Source organism: Lathamus discolor, chromosome 3 (genome assembly GCF_037157495.1).
Source record: "Lathamus discolor isolate bLatDis1 chromosome 3, bLatDis1.hap1, whole genome shotgun sequence".
In the NCBI taxonomy this organism is placed as follows: domain Eukaryota; kingdom Metazoa; phylum Chordata; class Aves; order Psittaciformes; family Psittacidae; genus Lathamus; species Lathamus discolor.
The window spans coordinates 26,499,643-26,522,502 of record NC_088886.1 but is presented as its reverse complement, the minus strand read 5'-3'; the positions used below and the strand labels follow the sequence as shown (position 1 = coordinate 26,522,502).

The following is a 22,860-nucleotide window of genomic DNA, read 5'->3' as shown; positions in this document are numbered from 1 at the left end:
CCCTCTCTACAAATTTACCAGGCAAAACAATTGCAGAGTAAAACCCACTGGGCCTCACACAGGGAGATGGAAAGGTAGCAGTACTAGGAAATGGATAACATGTACTGCTGCCTAGGACAGTGATGTCATGGGAAAACACTCCAAAAAGTGATCTGTCTGCAGCCCTAGGGATGGCAAGGGCAGGGCAGATTCTTCTAAGGGCAGAGAGCTCTTCTGGAGGGCAGGGATGCAGTGTATCTTTTCCCTGCACCTTTTCTCAGCAAGGCCTTGCTATGATACTCTAGATGCACGCTTTCACACCAGGAATTCTGCTGGATTTTCTAATACCCTTTCACATATCTTCTACCCAGCCAAACTCTCTTCAGACTCAAAGCAAAAGAGCAGCAACTTGTACTAGAGCAGTTAGAAATCCATAGAGCGTAGGAGCAAAAGGCTCTATTACAGGGACGACTGCCTGCCTGCCAGGTCCTGCAGTGCAGCACAATTTGGGTGCCTCTGCCAAGGACAGTGGCAAGTGGCTTCCAGAGGCCTGGAGAGCCCTCAGTTGGCTCGCCAGCTTTACTGCTGGGCTCCTTGCTCACTTCCCTGCTCAGTGTGAGTCAATCATTCCCACCAGAGTGCCCCACTTGCCCACTGGTGCACTGGGAAGAAACATTCAAGCAGGCACTTCACCCAGCTCTCAGGGCTGGCAGACTTCTGCTGATGCCCACAGCACAGCAGCAGAAAACCTCTGCAATGCCATGCTGTAACACCAACAGCTGCAGCCTTCATCGCCGCTCAAGGATTATCCTCCTCTGACCCTCCTCCAGCTCCTCTCTTTGATCTGCCCACCCCACTCCACAGGCTGGCGTAAGGCCAGGCTCCCCCCTTCCAATCTCCATTACTCCATCTGTCCAAGTCCTGGCCTTTTTCAGCACTCAGCTGATGCATCAGGGGCACAGTTGCTCAGTGAGCCTTCCACCCTTCAGACCTTCCCAGAAAAAGCTCCCCCAGGGGCTCACGGTTTTGAACACGATGCTCCTTGAGACCGCTCATTTTTCCTTCCCCCCATCTACGTGCACAGAGGGAGCCAAGAGCCTCACTGCCTCGCTATTTCTGGAAGTGGGAAGACCCTCCTCTGCCTTTGCCATTGAAGATGTCTAACATAGCACACAGGCTAGCTCCTGGCATTTGGTTACCTTCCAGGCTCTGTTTAGCTTCCATCCAGTGACAACAGATCCCTGCCAGGAAACTTAGTTGTCAAGGAGACCCCTTTCAAACAACAGTTTGGAAGAAACAATGTTATTATCTAGGGTAGCACATCTTCATGGTAGAGCATTCTGGTTAACCGCCGGCTACCTCTACTTAGTTAAAATACAGGCTCAGAGACAGAGGAGAAAGCCAAAATGGAGCTGGCAGCATAACTAAACCCTGGAGTCTGTAATTTCACATACATCCAGGATGCTTTGGAGGCAATGCAGAGGTCACCAAAGAGGTCTCTACTCCTCCTAGTACCATAGCTCAGTCTCCCGCTCACTCTTCCACACTGATTTTATAATCCAAATTCAACCTAAAATGCAAAGAAAGAGATCCTAGCTTTTTACTAACATTGACTGTCTCCTCTGGGAACTGTATATTTCAGGTGGCAATATTTAACCTAGAAAAAGATGAAAGCAGAAGCACCTATATGGAGATAGCACAAGACCAGACAGGTGGGTTGGAATCAGTGCTCAGCAGAGGGCTGGCAGATGCTTCCTAATGAAAGACATAGCCAAAGGGCATGCAAAGAGTTTCACTCTATCGATGCACGTGTTTCCTCCCAGTCCTAGTAGAGGACAGATCTCTAGGACAATAAAAGCTGCTTTTTGTTTGCTCTCCCTTCAGCAATAACAACTTCTATTTTCTCCATTTCCTTCTTCAGAGACCAGGTTAACTAGGGGGGAGAAATTTGCCACTTCCACCTGTCTTATGCTACAAATAAAGCTACCTCACAGCAGCATTAGTAGCTACCAAAAACTTGACCAACAGCAAAAAAGCAGTCAGAAAATTGCAGCTGGAAACAAAGAGTGCATGTGGGTAATGAAGGAGAGCTACCCTGCATGTAATCATCAAAACCAGCCAGAAATGAAGCAGTTGCAGGAAAGCAAGGTACTTGCAAAACTACCAGGTGTCAGCTGATCTATTTCTAATTGCCTAAAATGACAGTTCCTGACAGCATCAAGCTAATCTTTCATCTCTTGGGAGGAGTTTCAAAGGTAGGAGGCATTTCCTGGCATGGGGAAAAAGCTGAGCTGGGAATTCAGGTTATAAGGCACACAACAGAGTGGGAGCCATTTTAAAGTCCGCAAGCACTTACTACAATGAATAGCTTTATTTGGTGCAGCCTCTCCCATACAAAACATGTAAAAATAGCAACTGGTGAGACATGAAAATCAGACAGAGTGAGCCTGTGCCAGAGACATTTAAAGGGGATGATGATCTGATGTTACAGCTCCAAGCAGTGATTTAAGACTCCATAATTTATTACTTGCTCTACAGTAGTCCTGAATGATGGGGAAGTATCAAGGTTTATAGCTCCATCCTCAAGATAAAGCAAGACTGAAAACTCACTGGATGTAAAGGAACAAAACACAGCAAAAGCTCAGAATATAAAGTTGAGTTTCATTTTCATACAAAACTTTTTGCTCAGTTTCCTACCATCAAAAGACCTAGACTGTTAAGCTTCTCATGCAGTTTGTCTTGTAGATGAAATTCAGCACCAGTTTATCACATCACAAGGTCTTCTCTGAAGAACCTTCTAAAAGAGAAGAAAGTATTAGCAGGTATATTGGTAAATCCTTTTTACTACATATGCTTATTGAAATCCAAAGACTGAATTTAGCCTACAGAGTGAAACCAGAGAGTTACAGCAAAATTTTAAGCTAACAATTTCTTTTCCTTTTAGGAAAGACTGGTCGCTACATCTTCATACTTTCCTCCCAGTGATGTGCATTTAGGATCTCTGCCAAATTATATAAACTCTACAAGTTATCACACTGAGAGGCACTTTACACCCCCAGCACCATGATGGATGCACAGCGAGTCCTCTAATTCAAGTGGCATGTTCTTATCCTGGGAAAATGGGTTCACAGCCCAGCACCAAAAGCCCATTTGCTCCATTCGCAGGCCACTGGAAGCCCCAGAATTAGTGCTGTGTGGAGGGAGAAAGTAACCTTAGAGTAGGAAAGTAATTGCAGAAATGTGACTCCAGTGAAAGGGTGGCTCCTACCAAAAAAAAAATGGAAACAAAAGGTCCTCCTCTGTGGAGGATTTGTGCTCCTCTGTGCTAAATTCTGTGTTTGTTAAATATCAAACAAATCCACAGAGCAGTACAGAAGTCAGAAATACGTTATGTCCATGACTGAAACATTCCGAAATTTGACTTCCTTTTCAGTTGAAACAAAGGACATAAAACTACCAAAATTATTCACAAGAGGAAGAATCTAAACGTATTTCAGATAGTTGGGCACAGGAACAGCAAATAGAAAATATGCAAAACATTGTTAAAAGCCGCCAGTTTTTTATTCCAGAAAAGAAATGTCAAAACTTGTTATTTTTCCTGTACAATGGAAAATTGAGGCAAAGCAGTTTTGTGAGTTACTCCCTTCAGATGGAAAATGATCAAAGGTTTTTGCAACAGCTCTGCTTACCAGGTGTTTGGAACAGCCCCACTCATAGCCTTTGCCTTCCAGAACAGGATACTCTCTTGACTGAAAGGCCAAACTGTTGGCCATGAGCAGAAAGGGAAGCTTTTTTCTCTTGTAAACCAGTGGAGGACAGTCGTGTAGCTTCCCCTTCCCTCCTTTTTACCCAAGGGAGAGGTTGTGCCCATGCAGATGGACAGGAATGGGATTCCATCCAGCAACACCAGAAACCCACAATCAGGCTTGGCTGCCCCAACAAATACAGGACAAAGGCGAACAAGCTGGAATCCAGCCTGGAGCACTCTGCCAAAGCTGTTTGCCAGGGGGAAATCCCAAAAGACTATGGCCTGGAGCCAACAATGTGGGGAGAAACAATTAAAGAAGTCCGTCTGAAGTTAACCAAATTTCCTTCTCCTCCAATTGCTACGTAGTGTCCTCAGGACTGACAGGAAGTAACTACAGGTCTTTCTGTGGAACAAGTATTAGGACAAGGAGGGGACCTCCTTTGGAAAAAAACAAGGAGAATGGAACAGAAATATTTGTGAGGGTGTCTTACCCTCAGTGCAAGTCATTCCTTGCTTTCACGCTGGATGACCACACAAACCACTGTTCCCACATGAACAAACTTGTCAGTGTCTTGTGCACCTGAGCAACATATGAGCAGGCAGCACTACAAAAGGACTTAGCAAGATCTGGTACTGAGACTGACACCAGGAAGCTGGTTCAGGACCACAAAACAGAATTGGATTTTTCCACAGAGCAGGAAAAGACCCAGGCAATCTGAGTAACTTCTAATCCTGGAATGTGTGACAAAACCAGAGTTTGGTATCCATAGCTCACACCAGGGTTTGGCCCTCTCTGCTCAAAAGAAGCCCTAGAGACACTCAGACAGAAAGAAGTGAGACAGGGAGACCAACCAAAACCAATTAGCAGACTCCAGCCAGAAGGCAGAATTATCCTAGCCATTACTGGCATGCTAAATTTCAGCTGCAGATGAAGGCTGCAAACTTGACAGTAGAGGAAAATCAGCTTCAGGGCTTCCAAAAGGCCAATCCCAAACCATATAGTTAGGTTTATTTAATAAATAAAACACACTACAACTAGCCTTTCCTCTTATCAGTCTTAACTGGGATTTGCAGGGTTGGGTTTTTTTAACTATTTGTGGTTTGCTGCAAAATTCTGTGGGGGCACTGACTATTTTCATGAATTTATAGCCTCCAGTGAGCTTGTTTCTCCCAGCCACTTTTCATAAGCCCTGGAGGAGTTGAATATTCTTCTTCAATTGAACTGGGCTGAATGAGGAAAATGACAATCAGCAAAGCATCAACATGTTCTCAGGGCTCAAAGATCCAGAGGGGCAGGGCCAGAAACGAAGAGCTGAAAAGGATGCAGCCTATGCATTACTGGCACTTAACTGATGTTTCATGAGATACCTCTGCCCTTTCTTTAGAAGTCCAGTTATCCATACTCATGTTTGTGTGTGGGCAAATACCAATCCTCTTCCTCAGGACGCAGAGCAAGTAGTAACCCCAGAATAGCTCTACTGACATCCTAGAGATTTCTCCAAGAGTAAGAGCAAGGACACCAAACATAGCCTTTAGCAAGCCTGTAGCTCTCCCTCCCTGGATCAATTTATTAATTTCTTCTGTGCTGGTGATTATAAAGAGGGGGAAGGGGATGGGGAGACAGAGACAAGGCCCTCGTGTGCAATGAAATTAAATGCACAGCAGCAACCATCATTAATGATGCATTATGGAGTAACAAAGGGAGCCTGGTTGATTGACAGTCCCTAACAAGTTGTGTATAATAAACACTTCTCTCTAGACAGAATGTTCCTGATTATGGGATATGTTCCCCCTCATGTTACTGACGGATCCATTGTGATAGACGCACCCCACTTGAAAGGGGAGAGACACCCAAAACAAAAGGAGGATTGACTGGGAGATGCTTGACTGAAGGAGCCACAAGGCCACCTTGCTGAGGTCTATACAGAGAAAAATGAGAATAAGACTCAGAAGACATTCAGGAAAACAAATGGCTGCAAAACAAGTATGAAGATCAGGGGCAAATATCATCCAGCAATACCAAAATAAACTGTTCAAATGTCACTACAGACGCTCTGGATTTAATTTCCTCAGAACAGGATCTGAACCATGTCTTTATGATCTTCTCTAAATGGAGGAGTATTAGTGCAGATTCTTGGTTCCTCACATCCCATGTCAGCTTCTATGTATAGCACAGAAGCTGCCTAGGGTAGTCTGTTCAGGGATGCCAGCAGCCCTGCATACCCTCATCTAAAAGGAGCACCCCAACAGAGGAGACAGGCTCCTTTCCTTCTCTCAGTACCAGTCTGGCTCAGGGTGCCAGACTGGAGCCTCAGCACTTAAACAGGACTGCCCACACTGAACTGGTTATAAATCCAGACAGCTCATGCTGACATTGCTGGATCCCAGGATCTCATTTGTGCTCAACAAACCAAGTCCACCTCTCCTCTAAATTAAACTCCTAGCCCAATCACTGTTATCTTCTTCCTGCATGCTTGTAGTGGTACTCTTACCCTCCCCGTTTGACCCCAATGATTAGAGGCTGCACAGAGCTTAATGAGGGTTCACCAAAAAATGTCCTATAAACCACTACTAGTTGGGTTCAAGCCACAGCCCCTGAAGCAAGGTTTAAGCTGCACGGGCAGATTCCATCAGCAGCACAGTCCAACCAGAGGGCTGTACGGCCCTTGCAGGGCTAGGACAGATCCCAGGCCACTCAAGCTATGCAGAGCTGCTCCAGTTCAGACTTTTCGAACCCTATCCCACCAGTAGAGGGAATACCTGCAACAGAAACAGGCTCATCTAGCAGCTCCTCAGTTACTAGCATTAAGGCTACAGCTCAGCTTAACTAGAGAAATTGTGTTTCCTAGAGGGGTCAGAATTCCTATAATGGGAGGGGTAACAACACTTTGGGTTTTAAACATCTCTTGCTCCTCAGGACTGAATCCAAAATGAAATGGGATAGGAAGGACACAAGCTCAAGAGAAGCAGAGAGAGCATTCCTAGCCCAGAAACGTTCACATTCAGAAAGGCACCTGAGCAAGCACCCCAATCAAGCCTTTTCCCAGGTGGTGCTACAAGTGAGAGGTCATGCCATGTAGCATATGTTGAGAAAGTTTAGTGGCAGATATTAAACAGAGGGTGTACACTCAGAGTTTCCCAGAAAGAGATGAAAAGAGAAAGGCAGGAAATTTGCAGCTCTGTAATTAATGCCAGCGAGAAGTCAGAGCAGAAGGTGACATCACCACAGCTAATTACAACTAGAGTGAAGGGCAGGACTAATCATTATCCTGATCCTGTGATCCATATCTGACTTACTCCAATTGTGCTCCTGACCAGACTTCCCAGGAAGAGTGTGTTTCCCATGCTCAGAGGCACGTTTCTGGCTCTCTTCATGCTGAGCACGTGTGAGGCCAGACCCCACATATTTCATGTGGATGTTAAAAAGGAAGAGTAGTTAGGAGTGAGTCTGTGGACAGATCACAGGGCTGCCCATGGGTGTTGCAGCAGGACACCCAGCTCCTTAAGCCTTCTGCTGTGAGAAGAACCTGTAAGGTACTGAGGAACAGACAGTGACACCTCTCCCCATCCTGCTTTCAACTCCCCAAATCCCTTTTTCCACACCCATCCCAGAGCTGGCATTGCTCCAGTAGCCAGAAATAAGCAGACATCTGGCACCAAATGTGAGTTAAGCACTTCCGCACTCCTTGTGCCAAGACAATTCTCCCCAAGCTGTCACCATCAGTGGCCTGGAAGCTGTTATTTCCACATCCACGGGATGGATGGCAGGGCTCTACAGCTCATTGCCATTGCTGGGTAGGTGGGTCACTCCGAGCAACAAAAGCCAGAAAAAATAGGCACTGATTAAGGAAGGTGTGCTTTCATCTGCCAGCAAAGGCCTGGGAAGACACTATTGACACCTCTTGTTATCCTGATGCTACCAGCATACTGGGATGAGCCCATAAAAGGGGCTCTGTTTCACCATAGGAAAGAGTGAAAGGTAGGTCCCCTTCTGAAAAAAAAACATTGCTGTAGTGCTGCACAAGGTCACTAAGACTTCAGGGTACCAGATATTCAGCTGCCCAATTCAGCCATTGCAGCTGATCCTTACTACCTGTTTGACCCTCTGATTTGGTGGCATTTGGCTGCCCCACTGCCATGCAAATTGATACAGAAAGGTTGACAAGTGGTCAGCAGAAATGCAACACTACAGCAAAAAAAATCCCTCTGAAACAGGAACTAAACCAAGGCAGCCAGCACACTGTAGCTTGTGCCCTCTACCACCCTGAAGGGATATGCATCCACTCTGCCATGTAAAGAAAACTATTTCCAAAGTTGTTTCAGAGAAGTGACACTTCAGTAGCTGGAGCTGTCAGTTCCAAAGAAAACTAAATAAGGTTAAAAATTAACCAGGTTTTACAGACAGAAAAAGAAAAGCTATATCCAGAGGAAGGGGAAGTTGCATGGTCTTGGTTTTATTAAGAAGATTGTTCTTTACAGAAAATGTGACATGAGTATCTGCAGCCACTATTTTGACACTGCATGAAAGCAACAGGCTCGGTGCAGAAGCAGAGAAAGCAGATGATCTCTGATGTGTTTCAATAATGCTACAAAGATTAAAAACATGATAGAAATCTACAGAATGGGATCAAAGGCATCAGTTGGTTTATACAAAAAAAAAAAATACACTAACAGACCTGTAATACCTAACTGTTTGTCTGCAAAGGTTCATTAAAAATTCCTTTTAAAAATCTTTCTCACATTCTCCTCCCCTTTCCCTATCCTAGTTTTCAAAAAGACTGTAGGAATCCCCTGGATTAAGGGGGAACTCACAGTACAGGAGCATGCAATATTCAATCAGTCCTAAGGCTATTACAGCACAGTGTTCCCATGCAGAGATAAGCAATGGTTTAGAAAAATATCTGAGCAGTTCCAAACATCAAGATGATTTCACACCCTGATGGAAAATATGCAGGCTAATATTGCAGCAGTGATTATGGCATTCAGCATACAGTCATGCTAAAATTCACACAAGAATACAGCTACATTCCTTCATAGGATTAGAAGACTGATCCATACGCCACTGAAACCAATAAGATTTCTTCCATTAAGTGGGAACTGGATTGGATTCTATAAAACATTTACTCTGTGAGCTTTCACAAGACACGAAGCTGCAGAAGAGCTACACAGGCAATGCTGAGATACATAAGCATGCTCGCAATTTGTAACTGCAGTATGTGCTTATTTTTTCCCCTATTAGACAGGAAAAACTGATTACAGAATAAGGTAACCAATGAGGTTACATGTCTGGGCATTGCAAATAATAAATAAACATGAATAAAGAAATGAACTTCTGACTAGCTAGGGAATAAAGCTAAGGTAAAATGAATAGCACCCCATTTGCACATGCCAGAAAGGCTATGCATGCAGCTTTTGAGAATAGAGTCACATTTTAATGTGATGGTTTGAGAAGGAAGATTAGATGAAACATTCAAGTAGTCCTACAGGAATCAACAGTTCTTCTTAATGAAAGAGCTTTATGTTGCAAATTTTTATAGCACATAGACTAGCGTTGTATTATCTCTGAGCACACAGGCTCACTAAAGACACAGAAACACAGTAAAGTAACCTACACGTATGTATGGCCTTCAAAAAATCAGCTAAGCCATCTGTCTGCCCTGCTGCTGGAGATGTAGAGTGACCCAGTGTGCATTTGAAAGTGTCATCCAAAGCCCCATAGTGGGTGCTAAGGTGACAAGAGCAGGGTGACAGGCTGAGGGAAAGACAAGCGCATGCATCAGAAAGAAAACTGGAATATAAAGCCAGCAATATTAGTGTGCTGTGTTTAGTAGGAGGAAAAAGCCATCACTGAACACTGTCAGGACGCCTTTGCCTAGTAGTCCAGGCCAAGCAGTATCCAACTGCAGCCAATAACAAGTCACAGACCAGCATTTCTAACACAGGAAATCTCTCTTCACCCTGAAGCTTTGCAGGACACCAAAGCCTGAAACCCTGCCAGGAAGAAGCAATTTCAACAGAGATCCAAAGCATCTAATGAATGGCTGACAATATTTCTGTCTACTAAGAAATATCAGATAAGCGTGAAAGCAATTAGCAGAGGGCATAGCAAGCGGAGGAGAGGAAGGTAGAAAACAACACAACCAAACAGGCTCACAAAAAGCTGTTCATGTTTGATCATAACATTTGTTCCAGCATGGCAAACTTTGTGAATTACATATTTTGGATTAAAATCCTTAAGAAAATCTGTGCCCCACACAGTCTGCTACAGAGCACATCCCTGGCTGGTCCCAGACAGAAGGACCTATGGTATACAAGCCATCCATCCAGACACACGTTAAACACTAAGCAGCATCACCTTCCCAGTAGCAAAACTCTTGAGTTTCATATCCAGGCCCCTTGAAAAAGAGAGGCCTAATAGGGGGTTGGACTTTATATTCCATTGCTATGAGTCAGGGCAGTGTAATATACCAGAAAACTGATGCATTTATCTCTTTAACATTTATCTTTTACATACTTAGAGATTCTTGCAGTGATAGTGCCAAAGACAAGGGCTCAGTAAACGAAGGAGGAATGAGAAGGTATCAATCTGCAAATGGCAAGCACATCAGAGAAGCACACATAGGTCTAAAAAACAAAACAGATGATCTGTCTGCACAAATAAACTGCTGTGCCATTTATTTTTAAACACCCCTATTGCTCATGATACTTGCATCTACCTTTCCTCTCTCACCCACACTGGAGCAGCTGCCCTACTTGTGTGAAAAGGGAACTTTTGAGCTCCAGTGCTTATTAAGATGATGCCTCATGCAAGCAGGTTCCAACTGGGATGCCTGAGTGAAAAGTCTCTGGGCAAAGACAAAAATGCCAGTGGTGGGAGAGAGATAGTGACAAAGCAACAGTCAGCATTCAACAACAGCAGAAAAACCATCCTGGGTCACGTCATCTACCACAGACTGTCTGACAGTGACAAGGAGTAGAAATTTCAGGGGAAAGTGTAAAAAGGCAGAGTAGCCTACAGCAATACCTCCTCTGATACACCTTCCCCAGATTGCATCAGTGTCTGGCTTGTTTCTGCATGCAGACTTGTAAATGCTAAATAGCCACCGACAGAAAAATTCTTTCTGGATTTGCACAACTCCTTTTAAACCCATTTGTATTCTGGCCTCCAAGTGTCCTAGAGCAACAAGCTCCATGCTGTAACTATGGGTCATGGGAAATGCTTGCATTTCAGTGGCCGCCTGGTAAATTTGCTGGTGCCTGTAATTCTTCTGCAGCATGGAAGACAACCAGAATTCTTATCATAATCACCCTTTCCATCCCATTCACTGCCATTCCTATCAGGGGGAAAAAAGGAGGTTAGCACGAAGAGGAGACTCCTCTTAAAATGCAGTAGCAAATGCCACAAGTCAGGAGTTCATTATTTTAAGCTGCTTCTTTCCTACAGCATTATCTCAACAATTTGGGCCGCTCTACGGCTGCTTTAAAAGGAAGAGAGAGATTATATTCTGGCCTAGGTCTGATGATGAAAAAAAAAAAAAAATCAGACCTTCTCTACCAGCCAAAGACAGGTCTGGGCAGACTGTTTCTGTAAGTGAAATCAGTATTTATCACTCAAGACAAATCCCACGGCATAACAGAGAATAGGGCAAAGAGAGGAACGCACCAGCACACACATGTCCCTTCTAGCACTGCTGGCTAATAAATCCTGCTCCAGGGGAAAGAACTGACAAACTTTGTCTGGTTTCTGCACTACTAAATTAAAGCTGATTTATAGGAGATAAGTAAGAAGAGCTGTAATAGAAGAATGCCATCAGGACAAAAGGGAAGATATGGGGATTTGTTAAAAGAAAAGACTTTTTCTGTCCATCTGACTCTACAGACAGCTACACATCAGTCAGACTAGAGGTACAACCACCTCACAGTAGAAGCCTACTGAGCCTACCATCCTGCCTGTAAAATCAGCTGTCTGGTTGTTTCAGGAGAGGATGCAAGACCCTGAGGTTTCTTGCAATTGCATGCCCCAAGACACCAGAAAAAGATTATTCCTTGTGGCCTGTGATGTGATACTCCCCAAAGCCTGCCTCTGTCCTGGGTCCCAGGCAGCCTGACAGCAGCACTGAGCATCAACATCATCTAAAGAGTGGCCAAAGGGCTCTATGATTCCCTGCACACTGGCTGTGACATTACACTTTGTGGAGGACAGCAGCTACTCATGTTCCTTAGGAGCCATCTGACATGGGTCCCATTGGGAATCTGGGTACAAGCTCCCAAGGGTGGGCTCTGCTCAGCAAGAAATGTGTGGGCAATAACCTGTGCCCTGATTGGACATTCATATCACATTTCTTTTCTTCTGTTTTGAAGCAGAATGAAGAGATTTCAAGTTCACTTCTCAGGGTCCCTGACCAAGTCTACCTGTGCTGTAGTTCTTTCCTTGAGCAGCTCAGGCCAAGCAAAGTGAAGCAATACCAGAAACAACTCTGGACTCAACACAACTCTCAAATCAGAAATAACCCATCTTCTGCACAGAGCTAGTCAAACAGCTAGCAGGGTGCTAAGACGTCCCTCTGCACACCACACCCTGGGTAATGTGAACAGGAAAACTCACACTTGAGAGCACAATGAGCCTTAATAAAGGGTTTCAGAATCCTGACTTCAGCCTGTTGGACTACAGCAGGGCCAGGCAGTGGCTCCAAGGACACTATTGCAACCCTTTGTTTGCTCTTCCTAGCAGCACCACTCTGGTTGGAACCAGCAGCATCAAACTCTGCCTTGAAAGGCAGGGTGAGGAGAGACCAGAGTGGCATAGAGATTTCATTTCCATGAGGCCAATAGCATCATGGATTATTAGAAGCAATGTTTTCTATCCAGGACATTTCAGGCCCAAGGTTAGTACTTTAAGAAAAGGACAAAGGAGGACTATACTTCACAGGTTCTGTTTTCCAACCTTTCCTTTCAAGTGTCCTCTAAGTCCCAGCACACAGTGGAATCCTTACTAGTGTTGCATATAAATCTTAACTATTGACTCAGTACTGGCTAGGAATCGGTAGAGAAAAGAAAGAACTAGCCTGGCTTGTTCCAAGACAAACTCCCAGTACAGGTTGCATTCCTGATGTTCAGAGACTCACAGAATCATTTAGGTTGCAAGAGACCTTTAAGATCATTGGGTCCAACCTGGCACCTAGCATCAAGTTAACCTAGCACTCTAGCTAGGTCTCTAAGCACCACATCTACATAATCTTTGAAATACCTCCAGGGATGGTGACTCTACCACTTCTCTGGGCAGCCTGTTCCAATGTTTGACAATCCTTTCAGTGAAGAAATTTTTCCTAATATCCAGTCTAAACCTCTCCTGGTGCAACTTGAGGCCTTTTCCTCTTGTCCTATCACTTGTTGCTTGGGAGAAGAGACCAACTGCTACCTCACTACAACCTCCTTTCAGGTAGTTTAAGAGAGTGACAGGTCTCCCCTGAGCCTCCTCAAGGCTAAACAACCCCAGTTCCCTCAGCCGCTTCTCATAAGACCTGTGCTCCGGACCCTTCACCAGCTTTGCTGCCCTTCTCTGGACCTGCTCTAGCACCTCAATATCTAACTTGTAGTGAGGGGCCCAGAACTGAACACAGTATTTGAGGTGCAGCCTAACCATTGCCAAGTACAGGGAGACAATCACTTCCCTGGCCCTGTTGGCTACACTATTTCTGATACAGGTCAAGATGCTAATTGGCCTTCTTGGCTGCCTGGGCACAAGCTGGCTGTCAACCAACACCCCCAGGTCCTTTTCCGCCAAGCAGCTTTCCAGCCGGTCTTCCCCAAGCCTGTAGCATTGCATGGGGTTGTTGTGACCCAAGTGAAGGACCTGGCACTTAGCCTTGTCGAACCTCATACAACTGGCCTCAACCCATCAATCCAGCCTGCGCAGATCCCTCTGTAGAGCCTTCCTACCCTCAAGCAGATCTGCACTCCCACTCAACTTGGTGTCACCTGCAGAGTTACTGAGGGTGCACTCTATCCCTCCATCCATATCATTGATAAAGAATATTAAACAATACTGGCCCCAGTACTGAGCTCTTGGGAGCATCACTTGTGACCAACCACCAAACAGATTTAACTGCATTCACCACCACTCTTTGGGCCCTGCCTCAACCCACTCCCCTGGCTCCTGGAGCTCTGTCACTAAGCAGAGCAGCCCCTCTACCTGGGCACACCCCTCCAGGTGTGCTCACTACCAGGGTATCAGTATGTTCCTACTGGAGCTCTGCCTGGGCAGCTGTATCAGTCATGGGGAGTGCTGAGCCTGGAGAGGTAGTGGCTTTCTGCCAAGTGGATACCACTGCTCCCTGGTCAAGCTGGCAGGGCTTCAGCTGTGCACTGTGCTGGAGTGCTCCACTGCTGCTAGGCAGTGTTGTAACTTCCTCTAAATAAGACTGAAAGGTCTGCTCCCATCTAGTGCCCTGACAGATGAGTAAAATTAGCTAAGTTTTACATTTTCATATTCAGATTTACCTCAGGTAAGCAATGGGCTTCAAGAACGAGAAGAGCTATTGATGTTAGCGCGTATGATCCAACCTTTCCCAAACACACCATTAAAGTCTATCGGTCTGAATTCCTGCTCACTGGGTAGGCAGAGTATCCCTTTTTATCTAACCAGTGTTCTTTGCTTTGCTTTATTTTCTATCTCTGTTAAAACTGTAACTAACCCAGCCTAGGGAATATGTGGCAACCTATTACTGAGATCTGCCACATCCTTGTAATCAACTTAGTGCATTTACTACAAAGGAACTTACTTTGACCTTTATTTTCTTCCTTCCTGCTTGTCTCTGCTTATAGCTTTGCACTGAAACTATGCAAACATGCTGCTAGAGTAGCCATCGGCATAATCAAATCAGCTTCTGGTACTATCATACACTTAATGACAGAGCAGCTCCATCCCTGACCTCACAAGGTTTCCTTGAAGCATCATCCTTCTACTCAGCTGCTCACTTCACCCACAGACCAGTAGACATATGCCATTTTTGTTGGTTGCCTCCCATCTATTACATCCTTGGCTTTGTGTTCCTCTCCTTTGATGAGCTCTTGCACATATTACACCATTTTGTGCTGACATCAAGCACTCTTCTGTTGTTTAGAGGCACTTGTTGCCTCCTCTGGAGCTTAGTGACTTAGGAGTGCTGGGTTTTCCCTCCTATTCCTCTTGCTAAGGGTGAATCTGTCTCCAAAAGCTCTTCCCAGCACCTCAAGATGCTCTATGACATAAGAGAGAAGGGGGATAAAAACACTGGGTAGACAAACACAAGGTTCTTTCTCATGCTTTGTTTTTTAATCCTACACTCAAAGGGTCCCTGAGGTGTGGGACGATTGTGCCTCCTGGGCCACTGCATTTAACAACAGTCTTCACTGCTTAACATTTCAAGTGATTAATTCTGGAACAAGCTCATGTTTAGCTCATAAGATTAATTCAGTTTATCAGCCTCTCCCCTCACCTATTGCTTTACCCATTACCACTGACCTTTATTGTCAGCTGCAATGGGTGACATCATAGTATGTCATCCATTATAGTTTACAGAGGTGTTTGGTGGCTCCTGTACTACTTTCTCACCTCTATAATATAACATGTCTGTCCCTATGGTTTATAACCACAAATTACAGAATGCCATGACTTTAAATCACTTTATCACGCTCCAGTGACACCTACACTAAGTCCCTATTTCTCTACTGTGTGGGTTCATCGAACTTACACCTTGGCAGAGAAGCTGAAAAGCCAGAGAGATTCCTGACTGTTTCTATGAGGCTGTATGAGAATGTTTTCAGGGACTGTGTATCTGCAGCTCTCAGCTGTGCCGAGTCACAATCACTAGGCATGCATTCACAAAGAAGACATCAGCCATTGCACTCAGTGCCCTGGAACTTCTCTCTCATGTTGGATGCCTCTGCTCAGCAGAGTCTGGGTTTCCATCCCATTCACTAATACAGAGATACTTCTGTGTCCATCCTACCCCTAAGAGACTTTTTCTGTTCAACACAGTCAGCTCTGTAAATACCCTCCAGAAGGCTCCTGGTTCACAAGTTTTCACATCATCATACAAAGCCATTTTTCTTCTCTAGCAGCTGCCTGCTTGTTACCTTTGGTTAAGGCAGAACCATTACCACTCTGAACAAACATTCCAGGTTTATAGACTTCATACCGTCTCCCAGATGGCCATTTCTCTGACAGCTCCCCACTAGCTAAGGGAGAATGTCATGGAAGAATACACAGGAGACTTGAAATCTACAAGTTAAGAATGCCACTCCCCATCAACCTTACTGGTGTCAGTGGGTGCCACAACCATCGGTTTATGCCTGAAAGACACTTCTAAGGATCTGGGAAAACTCCCAAGGTACCATCTGCCCCTGCATTCTGCGGCTGAGCTCATAAAAGGATTGACAGACACATTTTATTAGTTTGATATCAATGTATCACCTCCTTGGCAACTTTTAACATGCTGGTTACTACACAGCTTTTGTTTCCAGGTATGACACTTACAGGGAAAACTAATATTCATGCATGCACCTGCTGACACAACAGGAGGAATCTGAAGCAGTAGGTGTTTGCAACCTGATCTCTTACTTACATCAACCACCCCAGGCTGAACAGAAAGCACAACAAACCCAGCCAGGAGCCAGTTAAACCCATTAGAGTGGTCTTCACTGTGACTAAGCAGCACAATGAGATTAGGAAGGAGGAGTAGGGGGATGGGGAGGACCCCACAGCCTTATGGTCACAAGATTTTAAGCACTACATGTAACAAGAGCAAAATGTGGATGGGAGGTAGGGCATGCTTTCAGTCTGAGACCAGGGCGCGAGATAATTTTGGGTTTTCTGCAGGACTCCTGTTTTGTTTGCTGCAGCCCAGATCGTGGTCATATACTGGCAGTGAAGGGCTCATCCAGAAGAGGAGAACGCACCATGTGGGTCTTACAGAAGAGGCACCTACCCTGAGGTGGAGGGGAGAGCGTGGCTACCATAGAGATTTACCTCATCTTTGAAAGGGGCACAAAGGGATTCTGAGTCTTCTGGATTTAAATCCTGGCAGAGGTCAGTGCCAGCTTCTTTTCAATATCCCCTAAGAAGGTCAACGGGATAAAAGCTCACCCCCTCAGTACTCAACAATCAGCGATTAGCAACCACTTGAGCAGCAGCAATAGGCTCTCCTCCTCTCCCAGCAAGTCTGTGAGTGGGTTCAAAGGAACAGATGTCTTCATTGTGCCTTTCCCCCCCTTTTCCTCACAGGAAGAGGTGGAGCAGAAAGAAATTAATTTCCTCGAAATTATGTTTTTTGCCTACTGCATTCTCTCCATTATTCAATGGTCACAGGGATAGAGATGGAACTGCAGACTTCTGATACTGTGGCAACTTATTCAGAATGCAAGTAACTGAAAACTTTTACACTTCGAATACACAAACCAGCCTCTTTATCCAATTAGCACCCACACTGCCATTTAAAATCTTTGGGATAAGAGTTAAAAAAAAAAAAAAAAAACAAAAACAAAACCTTGGTAAATACATTTTGCTTCATCTTTGCATCCACCTGGCCTTGGGTTTATGTTTACTGGGTGTTTTTTAACTTACAAGGCATACCGCAGCCTGCAATACTCAGCATTTTACTGTTTAGCACTAGAGCATACATGCAGTTCTAAGTGAAATATAAGAGACCACAAAGTACATTAAAGAAAATTTGGTAGCAACACAAAAGTGCTGTTGACCCAGCCTCTACTGCAAGCTCTTCAGTCAGCATTGCCAAAAAGGGCAAGAGATGCAGTTCGTGATTAACAAAGAGTTGCCACTGAAACTGCAGTAGGAGCCCAGTCTATCTGCTGCTTGGTGCCATCTTTTGCTCAGACACAGTCAAAGGCAGGAAAGAGCCTTTCTGGGGAAAAAAAACCAAAAAAAACCAAAAAACAAAAAACAAAAAAACCCAAAAAAAAAACCCCCCCAAAAAAAAAAACACAACCCAAAAACAAAAACAAGCATCTTGGCAAGATTTTGCTGACAAGAGCCTCTCCTTAATAACCTGCAATGATGCCAAGCCTCCTGCTTTAAAAGCACCAGACCCTGCACTTTGAGCTGCATGAAAATCTTCAGTGGCTGGGTGTAGAACGGAAGACACAACATCGCAGAAACCCAAGAGGCACAGTTGGAATACCAATTGCCTTATTTATTAATTACATAGAAAGAGGCAAGGCAGACTGTGCAAACACTGTCTCCTCCACAAGCAGCTGGACACTATAGGCGCAGAGCATGGGATACAGTGGAGCACCACCTACCCTTTGAAGGACAACCATCTCCCATGGAACACCAAAGTTACAGGAGTATGGAGTAGCCCAAGCATACCACACTTGACTTCTCCCACATTACCAGGAGATGGACCAGAGGCACTGAGTAGAGACTGCTTTTTTTGCCTGTTCTGCCTGCTGGCACAGGAGATCTGGTTTATAGACTACAGTCCAGAACACCAAGGAACAATAGGGAAGTATCCCTATTTCTAATGGAAGGCAGGTAGGGCTGCTGAGCCATAGAGAGAGCTCCCAAAGGACAGATACCAAGAGGAACTACTGTGCCAAGGTGTGAACAGCTTTTCCATAGGAACAGCATGTCAACTCTGCATTTTTCATCTCCACCCCCTCCTGACTCAGCAGTCACAGAAACAAACCACAGCTCTTCCTACAGTTAGTTCCCTTTATTAAGGCAGAATGTGTACAGATTTCAGCAGAAATCTCTGACAGAGCTTAAGTTTTTCTGGGAACAGAGAGGGCAGAAAATCCCTCCCTGTACACATTTCTTCCCTTTGATATATCCGTAAGAGAGGCTGCTAGCAGCCCATGTTCTGGCTCCTGAAGGCCAGTGGTACCCTGCAATCATTCTGCACAAATGCGATTTCTGTCAGTCATAGACAGAACACTGTAGACTCCACATTCTGCAATGCCAAGACTCACTATTCTGTAGTCAACCATAAACACTCTCTGTGCAGCAAACACCATGCCTAATTCAGCTATTCATCAGTTGAGATTAATACTTCCCTATTATAAGTTACAAATCCACCAGTTTCTGCACTTTGGGCTATATTCCCCAAGCACCAACAGCAGCACACTTCACCTAGACTTCACCCATGTATAAAAGTTTAACCTGATTTAGGGTTAAAGTGCTCCGGTTTACAACATAAGCAGTAAAGTCCAAAGAGCTGCACTGTTAATACTTATTGGTTGAATTTGATCAAGCACTTCTGCTCATTCTCTGCACTTCTCAGTCTACATATAAGCAAGTTCTAAACAACAAATGTGCAGTTACGGTGCTACACTTCCAGGTGGCCGCCCACTCCCATCTCTGGCATAAGCCTGTGTATTCATCTACCCTCAAAAAAAGCTTATTCCATTAGCTTTCTGGGAGACTGCCAAATGTGACTACAAAGGGGGAAATAGGTGAGCTAATTACATTCCTATTTATGAAAACAGAATTTTCTCCATCTCGGCAGAAGGTGGAAGGAAATACGTTTGGCCAAGAAGACCCCAGTGATCTCTATGCTGATGGTGTCTGACAATAAAAGAACACTTGGAGTGGTAGAAGCAGTGTCTGATTTTGGCACAAGCTATGTGTAAGCACCTCCACATATTAATCAAGCCTATTCCAATTGCATTTCTGTATTTCTGTCATGCCCCCAGGCTGGCAGCACCCAGTTTTGGACAGGTATCTCCAGTGCCTCTCTGGTTTCATAGCACAAGACCTCTGTGTGCACCCCTCATCCCATCACCCTGTTAGACCTTTGCTAAATCAAAGGGAACTGTACCTGACATAGCTGCAGTTACAGACACAGACAGCAGAGCCAGCCCAGCATTTCTATCAAGTTACTCCCTTTCTCAACCCAACAGCCAGCTGAGAGTTCTGGAAGATGTTTTGGCACCAGTTTTAGCTGAATCATCTGGTAATGTGAGCCACATCTGTTCCACACACATGATCTGGAAAACATCTTTTCTTTAGCAATTTTACAGGAGGAGAAGGCAAATGTGATAGCAGCTTGGCTCTTGGCCTTGAACGTGCAGTAGTCCAAGGGAATCAGCTTTTCTAGTCCAGACTGCAAAAGGGAAATAAATCCAGTTTATTCTCCGTAACTCACTAAACCAGCTCAATTATTGCTAGAGACAATGAGCAAACCCCTGCCAAGCTCCTCAACCAGGGAACTTCCAGAAGCAAATAAAAGAAACTCTGAAAGGCGATCAGCAGGGATTTCTGCTGAGATGCAGAGGAGCAATCAAATAGCCGAGCAACTGCAAACATGCCAGTCAATGATTAAAACAACCCAATGAAAGTGAAACTTAACAAAGTAGCAGAAGGTACAGGGCTACTTAAAATGCTTCTGCTGCTTATATCCTAAAGGCATCTTCAAAGGAAAGATTACTGTTGTCCTTTAATCTCTGCACAGATTTGAATACTATAGGACTCTGTCCCCAGCCAAGAACTCCTAGATGTACTAGCAATATAAACCAAAAGCCTCTGTTTCAACATGAAATGCTAGTTTAAGTATTACTGCCAGCTGACATTTGTGGGATGCCTTTGCTGGATGTATCAGATGACACAGTACTGACGGTTCATTCCCTGAGAAGACCTTGAAGATAGTGTGGGTGTCTGGCCACAGCTCTGGGAGCTTCATGAAAAAGTCTGTGAGCAGAATACTCTTCTGAGGCATAAATCTTGGGAAGCAAAGAGGGCTATCATGTTGTCTCTTTTTTGAAGCCTGACATTTGGAAATCTGGCAGGTACAACCTCACCTGTGGTAATCATAAGGTGTATGCATCTCCTGACATCATGAAGAAAAGACTAAGAGATGGAGGAACCTGAGCTGCCTGCAGATTGCTCAGTACCAACAGGCACAGTACACCATTTCAGATCAGTGACTGAGTTCTCAGCTTTTCGAAAGGCAGATTCAAACTCCCTACTACACTGGGACAGAAAGAAAAACAAAGTAAAAGAAAAGAAATCTAATAGTTTTGCTTACTCACATTCCTTCTTATAGAAAAGCTGCAAAGAGTCAAGTATAGACTGACTGTAGCTTAAGTTTTGTCCTCATCAACCTTGGCTGCATGTTTTCCATACCAATGAAGACAAGAATTAGAATAAAAATAAAGTGACAACAGGCAGATAAGGGGATTTCACAATGATCCAAGCCAAGCACTGCTGTCTTATGCTGTCCTTGACAAGGGAAGCAAGAGATCTTTTCAGAGAGCACTAGAAGTACAGAGTTGATACATCTAGGAGCACTTTAGACTGCATAGGCCATGTTATCACCCAAGTAATAAAAAAAAAAAAATCAGCCTTTTCTCTGGGACACTAAAAAAAACTAAGCAAGCTTGCAAAAAAAAGTCAAACCTTCCATTTTCTTTTCCCTCCTCAGTCACCATTTCAGTATCTCCTAGATCTAGCCTTCCTTTGTGGCAAGCCAGCACAAAGGGATTTTGCAAGGTGTTGAGAAAACCGTGCCAGTCTGGACAGGAAACAGAATGTGCTCTAAACTGCTGTGGCCAGTAACCAAAATTGCTTCAAGAATGGTCTTAAAAACAAAATCTTTTCTTTAAAAAGGAAAAATAAATCTCCCCAAAAGCCTCCAAGTTCACCCTGTCTCCAGGAATTAGGAATCTGTACAAAGCATCCTTGATCTGACAAAATCACAGTTTAGCAGAATGCTATGCAGCAAAGGTGGACAAAAAGAGTCTATATGCATACTAGATGCCTTATGATGCAGTGCCATGTACATACTGTGAATCACATTCAGCCAAATGTTTTCATAACTGGGCTTGCATATTCCTATCCAAGCAGTGTGCAGCCATTAGCCATCCTTTCCAAATACATAAATACAATAGTTATTTATGGCTAGAGATACTTTGTTTCAAACAGCCCAGTGCAAAATTTGCAACATTGAAGCGAAACAGAAAGATGCTAGTTCGCAAGTAACCCTGCTGGCCTAAGAGATCAGCATTCTTGAGTTATTACCATGTTATTATTGGAAAGAAAAGAGATTTAGAGAAAACAATCATCACACAGCTTGGACAGAGAGCAATCACACCTCCAGATGGATGGAACAAAAGAGGAGAGGAGGATGGGAGAAAGGGTGAAGCCTGAGTGCAAATCTAACCCTGCCTTTGAAATGGAAACAACTGGTGCATTTTCACTGTAGGCTTCAGAAGGACAAGTAAATACGTAGCTTTGTGATCTGCAGACAGATGCCACCAGGGAACATGGAGAATCCCTGTGTGGCAGAACATGCTTGTGGTGTGTTGGTCCAGTGGCCCTGTCAGCTGTAAATGCACTTCAGGTGTTCCCAGCACTTCACTACAAAAGCAGGCTGTAGTCCAGGTTAGCACTGTGTGTGTACCTCATGTAGGAGTGCTTCTGGCAATTCACTGGTAAGGAAAACATGGGTGCTAGGAAAAACAGCCCATAAAAAACAAGACTACTTAAATATAAAATAACATGCAGCAAAGTGCAATCTGTGGCCACAGTAAGTCCCTTAGGAATCCTGAGACACTTCCTGACAGATCGCAGGTAAGCACAGAGTATTTCTCCCTCCCCTAGACAACTAACAGAATCAAGCCCCACCGCTTAAAATTCAATACTCTAAGAGACTGCTGGCTTCTCTGTACATCAGAAGCAATGGGGGAAGTGAACAAAGCTGCTTTACTTTCCTCTAATCTTTGTCCCTTGTGTGCCTGCACCAGATGGTGCCAAGCTGCAGGTTGGAGGGAGATAATAAACCCAGAAGGAAAGGGAAAAAAAAAGGTAATATTAGGTTATAAAACAGCTGACCTTCAAATATGACGTCAGCTCCAGCTTAATTGAGGGACAGGTCCAGGCAGACAGATGCATGCACACGGGGATGTCCATATTCAGCACCTTCCTTTCTAACATGGGAAGAAGACATACACATGGCAGTGCCATTAAGATGGTCTGTTCAAACTTCACAGGTGTGAGGATAAGCAGAGAAAAAGTCAGACTCTGTTTATTTTGAGACAGACAGACCCATGCAGAGAAAGATTCTTGCTGAAGGCGGTTCTGCTTAAACCCCTGGTCCAGTATTACCAGCCTCTACTGATGATAGCCCACCTCTTCCACT

At 44.5% G+C, this 22,860-nt stretch overlaps 1 protein-coding gene across 2 annotated transcripts in view; it reads right to left on the bottom strand.

The window, feature by feature from the left end:
- Nucleotides 1-22,860, bottom strand: part of MB21D2 (Mab-21 domain containing 2) — a 63,188-nt gene that overhangs the window by 22,592 nt on the left and 17,736 nt on the right. Inside the window, exons 1-2 of one of the 2 annotated variants that reach the window (XM_065674236.1) lie at nt 3,669-4,166; nt 2,677-2,776 (exon numbers count right to left, since the gene is read on the bottom strand). The exons of the other annotated variant lie outside the window; for it this stretch is intronic. The gene's annotated coding sequence lies outside the window, so the exon portion shown is untranslated. Of the gene's footprint in view, nt 1-2,676; nt 2,777-3,668; nt 4,167-22,860 lie in introns of those variants that run through there. 2 annotated transcript variants of the gene reach the window in all.